Below are 9,444 nucleotides of genomic sequence, written 5' to 3' on the forward strand. Positions count from 1 at the left end.
GTGTGTTTTAATAATGAAAATATCTTTTTTAAAGGTTAAAACCTCATTTAATTTTATGTCTTATAGGGTTTATACTGAGTACAATATTGTATAACTGTAATAATTCATCTGTAAACCTAAAAATTTACTGCCAATTTTGAAAAAATGCATCTTAGCTCAGGAAATTGCTATTGAATATGTCAATGCTGTTGTAATGAAATGCTTCTTCTAAGTATGTGGTTATTAAATAAATAATCAACTGGAAAAAAAGAAAAAAAAGAAAATATAATAAAAAAAAAAGATTTCAGAACATAAAGGGATGTTGACCAGCCATTTCTGATGTTTAGTTTGGGAGAGCCTCTCATGCTTGGTAATACCCTTTCAGTCAAATAAATTGCCAAGGAAATAAATGCTGGCATTAACACCAGAATCAACTATATTTTATGATTACAGTGTTCTAGGTGCTATTAAAATTTAGTTAGAAACAGAAAATTCTTATACCTGTCTTTTCTCTGTAGCATGATGCAAAGCAATAAAAGTATGGTTTATGAAGGGGCCTATGGCTCACTTATATTAGGCAACAAAACATATCGGGAAAGGAAAATAGGAAGCTCACTTAAAAATAATAAAATTACTTCTGTGAATATATATGAGAATAAGAAATTACAATAAAGACATTGAAATATCCTTGAAGATAGAATTTATATTCACTATTATTCCTGGAATAATTATTGCATATCAGCAGGGCTTAGCAAATTTTTGCTGAGTTAAACTTCATTAATTTCCCTGCATGAACTCCAAGTTTTTAAGTTCTTCATTAGAAAGCCTCAGGAAGGAGTATGTTGAATTTGACATCATATTTATGTTTATATGTTGCAAATATATTTCTGATATTATATGATTTCTTATTAAAACTAATACTGGGTTGGTCAGAAGGCTTAGGAAGCACAGGAGCTTGCCTCCAAGTCAGATGATCTGAGTTCAAGCCCCAGGATCCACATGGAGAAGGAGAGAACTGACTCCTACGTGTTTTCCTCCAACTTCTCTATATACACTGTGGCACATGTACTCACACACACTAAATAGATAAATGTAAACAATAAGACAATCTATGATTATTAAGAGTATGAATACTTCAATTATCATACTGGAATTGGGGCTGGAGAGATGGCTCAGTGTTTAAGTAACTGACTTCTCTTGCAGAGGAGCCAGGTTCAAATCCAAGCACCCACATGATAGCTAACAACCATCTATCACTCCAGTTCCAGGGGAATCTGACACTCTCCTCTTACCTCCATAGGCATTCCACAACACAGGTGCATCTACCTACATGCCATATACCATACACATTAAAATCAAAATAATAAAGAAAATATTTTTAAATCATACTGGAATTGGTTTCTATCCAGATTCTGCCCATTGCTAGCTATGTGACCTTGAAGAATGTTGCTTGGCCTTATAACCCTTAATTTCCTCCTCTGACTATGGAGATACTTCTAAATTTTTTTAAATTTCATTGCTATTAAATTAGATAATGTATATAGATATTTTCACAATGCTTACAGATAATAAGCATGCTATAATAATCCATTATTACTAATTCTAATAAACAATGGAAAAGTAACTTGAACTTTGACATATCCAAAAACCTTGAAAAGTAAGCTTGCAGTTAATATATCTAAAAGAGGAAATTATCGACATGAATCATGGAAAGTAGAAACAGCCATAGACAATTCTCTTTCAGGAGAAATAGAGTAAAGGCCACACACTGCAGCCCTCTCTGCCTGGCAAAGAGCATCCATTCAATTCCTTCAGAATGGCATTCTTGGAGTGCAGGATAGATTTCTCCTCCTTATAACTCATTGCACCCCTAGCCCCTATGTCACAGCAATTTGGGAATTCACCATATTTTAGAAATAATTTTTCTCCTTCTTAGTCAAATGAGAATTTGACAAAGATGGCTACAAATAGAGCTAAAATAAATATACTGATTATTTTCAAGTTAATATTAAAGAACATATCTTGTTTGTCAATAACAGGGCATTTTGCCCTAAACTATAGAAGTGGGGCACTATAGACAATAACCAGAACTCATCCTTGAGAACAGGCTCTTCTCAACTCATGGCACAGGCAAGCCCATATGCTCTGTTCACATAGGCAAACAAGTAAGGAAGTGTGAAAAAAAAGGTGAAGGGGCACGTGTCCCTCATGTTCACATCCCAAACTCTGCCTTGAGAAAAGTTATTGGTAGGCATGTAAGAGACCCAAGCAATGGTTTTGTCTTATAATCCAAGTCCAAAGACATGAGTACTAAAATTTCTGATTGTGTGTCTCTTATCTGAAAACTTACAGACTGGGGGATTAAGACCCCAAAAGAGCACATATTGCACCTCAAGTCCAAAATCAAGAAAAAAGCCAATGTCTCAGTTTGCAAGTTATCAGGCAGGAGAAATTATCACTTTGTCATAGGAGCATCAAGCTTATTCTTCTATTCAGGACTTCAACTGACTGGCTAAAGTTCACCCAACTTGGATGAAGATGGCTTTATACTACTACTTTATGTCATCTCATACATACTAAATCTCCTTTACAAAAACACTTCAGAATAGTATCAATAATATCTTGGCACTCCATTCCCAGTCAATTGGAGAGATATGATTAACTGTTTTACCTAACCAATCCCAAACAATAATAGCAATCATATTTTGTGATGATTAATACTTTTCCTATCATAATATAATCTCTGTTAAAGGAAGATAAAAACTGCATGGCTATTACATTACCAGAGCTAATTATGGTGTTATGAGTATTATCATCATCACTGCTTGTCACTATTTTACAGAAGTGCAGAATTGTGAACTCAGACACAACATGATTCATTTTTCAAGGTCATATGCTAATAGTTACAGATCTAATTATTCTAATGCAGCAATCCCCACAAATCTGATTACAGAATGAGTAGGTTACAAGAGAAGTTATATACTCAACATAGTCTTAATTAACATTAATATACTTGTGTGACTCTATAGAAGACTTCCTTGGTGGAAATAGATACCTGACTTTCAGAGTTCTTTTCTATAAATTGTCAAGGCAAAATTTCTGTGCCAGCAATATGAGCTTCTTGGTGTATCAGATTTACAGTGTTGATACTGATCTCTGGGACCTCTAGATGTCTGAATCAGCAACATATCCCTGGGGACAGAACATTGCTATATAGTTTCAATTCTTTATGAAATGTGCAAGTCACTGAATATCTTAACTTACAACTTGTATAAGTTGACTTGGTAATTACTTTAAAAAACAAAGATTTGTTCATTTTTCTTTCTTATATCAGTGTCTTACATGGAACTCAAAATACAGACGGTACAGAAGTTATTTGAGAAATTTCTGCTAGAGTAAATGAGGCAACCATGTTTTTCTAGTACAGACTGGCTAGTTAGAGTTTGAGAATAGTTTCCACAGCTGAAGCAAAGTTCAAATTTGTGCAAAATATATTGATTTGGCAGAAATATCTGTACCATTGATTTTTTTGCCTCAACAAATGGACCAATTACTGCACACATAATTTAAAAGCCTTATTTGATTTGACAATTCACTAATCAACTGACTTAGCTTTTGAAATTTTCTGTGCTGAAAGCTGCTTGCTATAGAGGGATGAAAGATGCTTACAGTGTAAACAAGGAAAGAAAGAAAATGGTCGTCTAGTTTATTATCCAGAACAAGCAACTAGATGTAGATTGTAAATGCAGTGTATAATTGTCTTAAAACTCTGAATGAAGTTTCCTGGAAGGACTTAGTCTTTAGCTGATTTTAAGGAATTAGTAGAATTGGATAAGTTAAAAGAAGAAGAATAAATCCAAGGTTAATTGTAAACAGCAAAAATAAAAGAATCAGGAACAGAGTAGTACATGTGAAGAGGTTAGTTCAAAGTGAAGCTTCAAAATGATATATGCACAGACCACACACACACACAATCAGACTCTGCCAAGTGCTATCAAAGTGTTTGCTACTGAGTATCACATTTATTAATGTGATTTTCTTCTTTTCATACAGTATTGGAGGAAAATAATTCATTGACTTGCTACTTTATATTATATTGAAATAAGCAATAATCTCTTAGTTAAGAGAAGTAATCAGTATTTACATTGAGGCAGAAGAGCAGGAATATAGTGTAAAGGAATATACATGGGTCTGAAAGCAAGTCCTAGGTTTGAATGTTGACCAAGATATGAACATGGATATTTACCCTACAATCTTGATGAAGCCCACTACCTTCACTGAGTTTCAGTTCCCCCAACTTTTTAAAAAGGGGAAGTTTTGGAACCTATACACATAGCTATTCAAACTATTTTCTTCAACCATTAAGTCACAAAAAAACAGTAACAGCAAACATTATTTGGAATCATAATTCCTGAAGGATTCTTACACTCTGTAGTAATTAATTAGAAAACAAAGTTCTCAAAGCTCTAGATCCAAGTAAGGGCTTCTTATTGATATTGACCTTTGATGATGTAGATTCTTCTTCCATTTAAAAATAGTAATAAAATCAAGTATTAAGGGAACTTTCTTGACATTTCACAGAACAAGAACTGGCATACTTAAATCAGTTTATTATAAACATTAAAAAGAATATCATATCACCAAAATAAATCATATACATGAAGTATGATATGCAATCAAAAGGGAACTGGTTTGATATAAATATTCCTGTCTTCCTAAATTCATTTGTTGAAACAAATCACCAATATGATGTGCTCTAGTTTCATTTTGTTGCTATGATAAAACGCTATGACCAAAAGGAAATTGGGGAGGAAAGGGATTATTTCATCTTATACTTCTAGGTTAGTCCATCTATGAAATGGGAAATCAGGGTAGGAACTCAAGAACCTGGAGGGAGAGCTGCATGCTGTTCCACACAGTATTACTCACAACCTTGGGAATGCGGCAGGAAATAAATGATGTCTTTGCGAGCTTACTCTCAGACTCATGCCTCCTTAGCTTTCTTATAAAATCCAGAACCACCTACACAGGAAACAGCTCTGCCCACAGTGAGCTGGGGCTTCCTATCTCAGTTAAATCAAATAAGAGAGGTCTTCCTACATCAAGTAAGACAATCAATACAATCCCTCTCAGACATACCATAGAATAAGGCAATAACCCAATTGAGCACTTTTTACAGATAGTTCTAGGCTGTCTAGAATTGGCACGAGAACACTAGGAAGTGGGTTTTTGAGAAATCATTAGATCATAGAGTAGAGGCTTCATGAATGGGATTAAAGCTACTATAAACAAGTTGTCAGACCACTGCACTACTAATCCCACTGTGTAAGAGCACTGTGACAACATGCCAACAGGTGGAAGATGCTCTCAGTAGACAACGAATCTGTTGGGACCTTGATCTTGGGCTTCTCAGACTTCAGAATGATCATAAGTTTATTTCTTCCCTAATTACTCATTTTTTAGCATTTGAACTAAGACAGGTGCACTGACTTCATCTATTAAGAATCTACTACTGAAATTATCTTGCAGCCAAGGAGAGTCATTTTTCCTCAGAATCTAAAGAATCAGTATATTTCATTTAGCAATTTGCATGGCTTTTAACAGGATAAAAACTGGGACATCTAAGGTCACATTATATTTTTTTCTGTAGAACTGTTTTAATGAATGAAAATGGGAATATGCTTTATGCTTAAGAGTACCTCTATGGATCATCAGGGGAAAAGTGTAATGAATTTGATATGCAACAGCTGTTACTATGCTTTATCAATCGCTCATGAAAATACACTATCACAGTTATTAATCTGTCTAATAATAAATTAAATATCCATTACCATAATTGCTATGTAGCACAATGATAAGTTGATGCTACTATCTATAACCAGTGTGTGAATAAAACAGTAAAGCTCTTTATAATTATACTGGACTACAATTTTAATAAATTCTGACACCACACTATGGACTAAACTCCCCCCTAAAAAGTCAATTGTTGGAACCCTAGAATCCTATGTGACACTTTTTGTAGATAGTTTCTTTAAGGTGGTAAGGTTAAATAAGGGTCAACCCTTAATCTGATAAGCCTGATGTCCTCCTAAGAGCAAGCAAAACAAGAGATCTTGATTTCTCAGTGATAACATGGAAAAACTTATGTGAGAACATAGTTGTTGGTGACCTATGAAGGAAGGTCCTGCCTTACAAGTGGCACCTTGATTTATTTTCTCACAGTTGTAGAGGCTAGAAGATTCCAACTACAAGAAAATAAATTTCTGCTGTTTAAACTCCACTATCTATGATATTTTTGTGGTAGTCTAAGCGGACTATTACATATATTAAGGCATCATTTAGAATAATCTTAGTTGATGTATATAATGAACATAAAATTGTTTTATACTTTCTACTTTAGCAGTATAATCTAAAATAATGATTTTTATTCCATGAAGTTTGTCCTCATACTCTTCTTCCTGGGGACCATGAAGTCTAAGTATCCTCATACTGCTACACATGGGGACAATGACATCTAGCTCTCCTCATACTGTTATTGAGGTTTTTCAGACTTCATAGGGACCATGAAGTCTGACTGTCCTCATATTGCTATTCATGGGGACAATGAAGTCTAACTATCCTCATACTGCTATCCAAGGGGAAAGCATAGATTGAAATGCTACAAGAGTTGCTATGCTTTATTAATTGCTCTTGGATATATCATAACAACTGTGAATATGTCTGACAATAAATTAAATGCCCATTACTATAATTGCTCAATAGCACAATGTTATGTTAATGTTAAAATCTAGTACCAATTCATGACTAAAACATAGTGCATGTCTTCCTAATTGTACATAATAATTATAATAACTTCTGTTTGATATCATATTATATTTTCATGAATTCTTTATATAGTATTCATATTATTTTCTTTACTGGAGTTCTGATAATAAATCTTAATGCATTACAAGACCAATTTGCTTTTAAGGTTTTGTCTTTTTGCTTTTTGAAGGTAAATAAACTGGCAGCCTTCCTAGCAGTGTCCAGGAGACAAATGCCATTCAAAACAGATTTTCTTCATGTTTCTTAATTATGTGCTTTGTCCTGAATGAAAATAAGATTGATGACCTTTTAAAGAACAGAATTGCATATAATCCCTGTCAGTGGGCACAGGTGTGATAATCAAATGATTATTTTTATTCAGCTTTTGAATTATACCATAAACATACCTGGCCACTAATTATACCTTGTATGTTACATAAGATCTTCTGATCCATAACCCCCCCCCCAAAGCCCACTGACATTATTCCATTACTAAAGAGTCCAGGAGTCATTGTTTAATGAATTCTGGATGAGAAATCATAGAGAATACCATTTGCTCTTTATTCTGTCTCTTTGGAGTTCACTTGTAATGTGGCAAGTATCTCTAGTGTCTTCATGTACTGATGTCAGATTACTCTGATGGAGTGCTTAAATTCCCAAACAAAAATTGGGGTTTTTCAGATATTTGTCAGGCATAATGAAGGCATCATAAAACAATAGAAATTCCACTTCATTCTAGAATGCCAGTGATTTGTGGAGTTCCTTTCAAGGCAGCCCACAACGTCAGGAACTGAAGGCACACCTGCCGTACTTTGGACACCCCTATGATTTATCTTTAGTTTTCCCAGCAGTTCTCTTCTCTGTTCAGATTCTTCGTTCAGATTCAGCTCCTCTCTCAACTGCAGAACTAGCAGTTGGATTCTTGAATCTATAAAAAGATCATAAGGTTATGTTAAGTAAAAGAACCACAGTAAGATTATTCCTTAGATATGCGGAATAAGGTAGTGATTGTTGTTTAAATTCGTTTCCAGAGAAAATACTTGATTAAAATGTAACTGCCTTGATTCTGACTAGCCAAAGGTCTTTGGTGACAGGACAAAAAAACAGTTCTTAAAAATTAGTCTTCTGGACCTGTTCATAGAAAACTCTGGCAGTGAAACTTTGGTGTCAAGAGCATAGAAGTGATGAACATTGTGAAAGCTTTGGACTGATCTTACTCCTGACATTAGTTCTAATTTAACATGATTTTTTTCTAGAATACTCAGTTGTTCTAAATATTCTCTAACTAGAGAATGGATATGGATTGTACTTCTGCTTCTCAACATTTTATCAAAGGTAGAAGCAATAACTAATATGATTTTTTAGACAGTCTCATGTAGTCCAGGGTGCTTCAAAATCCCTATGTAGCCGAAGATGACCTTAAATTTCTCATTCTTCTGCTTGTACCTCCCAAGTGCTAGAACAACAGGTCTGTATCATCACATCCAGTTTATACTGTGCTGGGGATGGAACATGGCCATTCTGCATGCTAAGCAAGCACTCTATCAAATTACATTCCTAATCCTCTTATATGAACTTTAATGTGTTAGGTCTCTATTAGTCAAAAGAAAAGCAAATAAAAATGGAAAAGATGCAAAAATTGGTCTGGAATCTATAGTAAAATTTCAACTCTCCAATCCATATTTTCCAACTCAATGAAAGAGACAATTTTAAAATCTTTTACAATGTAGATAATAGTTTTCTGTCAAGAACCAGATGGGTAACTAGTTTAGGTTTTTTGATTAATATGGAACTGCTGAATTCTATCATTGTAGTGCAAAAGCAGCCACCAATAACATGTAATCGAAAGAATATGGCTATTTTTAAATAAAACTTTATTTAAATTCATTATTATTTATACATGCAAGGAATATTTTTATCTTCTCTGTATTCAGCCACTGAAAGATATGTTTAGAGCACTTTTAACTCAGACTGTACAGAAATAGGATAGACATAGGATTTGGCCTGAGACCACAGTTTGCCATGCCTATTTATAGCCTCTTTCAGTAGAGGAAGAATATTTTTCAGTCTTTCATCCCCCCTGACCCCCGTGGTTGCAAAGACCTGAGTATATGAGTAATGCCTTGAGTTTATTGAAGGTGTGTCTTGTCTTTATAATATAGAGGAGAAGGTAGTTTAGACATTAACATGTGAAAGTCTAGGGCCTCCAACTTGAACACAGAACATAGAACTACTCATTTATCTACATCACTGTGAAACTAAAAAATGTTATCCTCTCTCAGCAAACAGAATAGCAAAAGTTGCCATCTTTAGACACCAAACCTAAAAAGACCTCTTGGTTGCTCCAGGGTCCCCCTTCTTCCTCTTCATGCCAGGACTGCAATGCCTGACAAGTAGAAGTCACAGGTCAGCTCTGTCACACTCTCTGTCACCACAGAGCTCTCTGCTATTCCTTTGATTTGTTCAGTTTCTTTAGAGAAAAATCTAACTCTATTGTCTGAAATATACACACCCACCTGCCTACTTGTGAGTGCTGTGGGATGGGAGAGAGGGCCTTGAGGGATCTAAAACCGCTATCTAAATGTTTCTAAAACTGTTTCTAAAACCACTATCAAATGTAGCTTGTCTCAAATAAAGGTTTCCATTGAAACTGGAGTTTGT

The sequence above is a fragment of the Nannospalax galili genome, unplaced genomic scaffold (assembly GCF_000622305.1).
Source record: "Nannospalax galili isolate Female #2095 unplaced genomic scaffold, S.galili_v1.0 scaffold318, whole genome shotgun sequence".
NCBI classification, from domain to species: Eukaryota; Metazoa; Chordata; class Mammalia; order Rodentia; family Spalacidae; genus Nannospalax; species Nannospalax galili.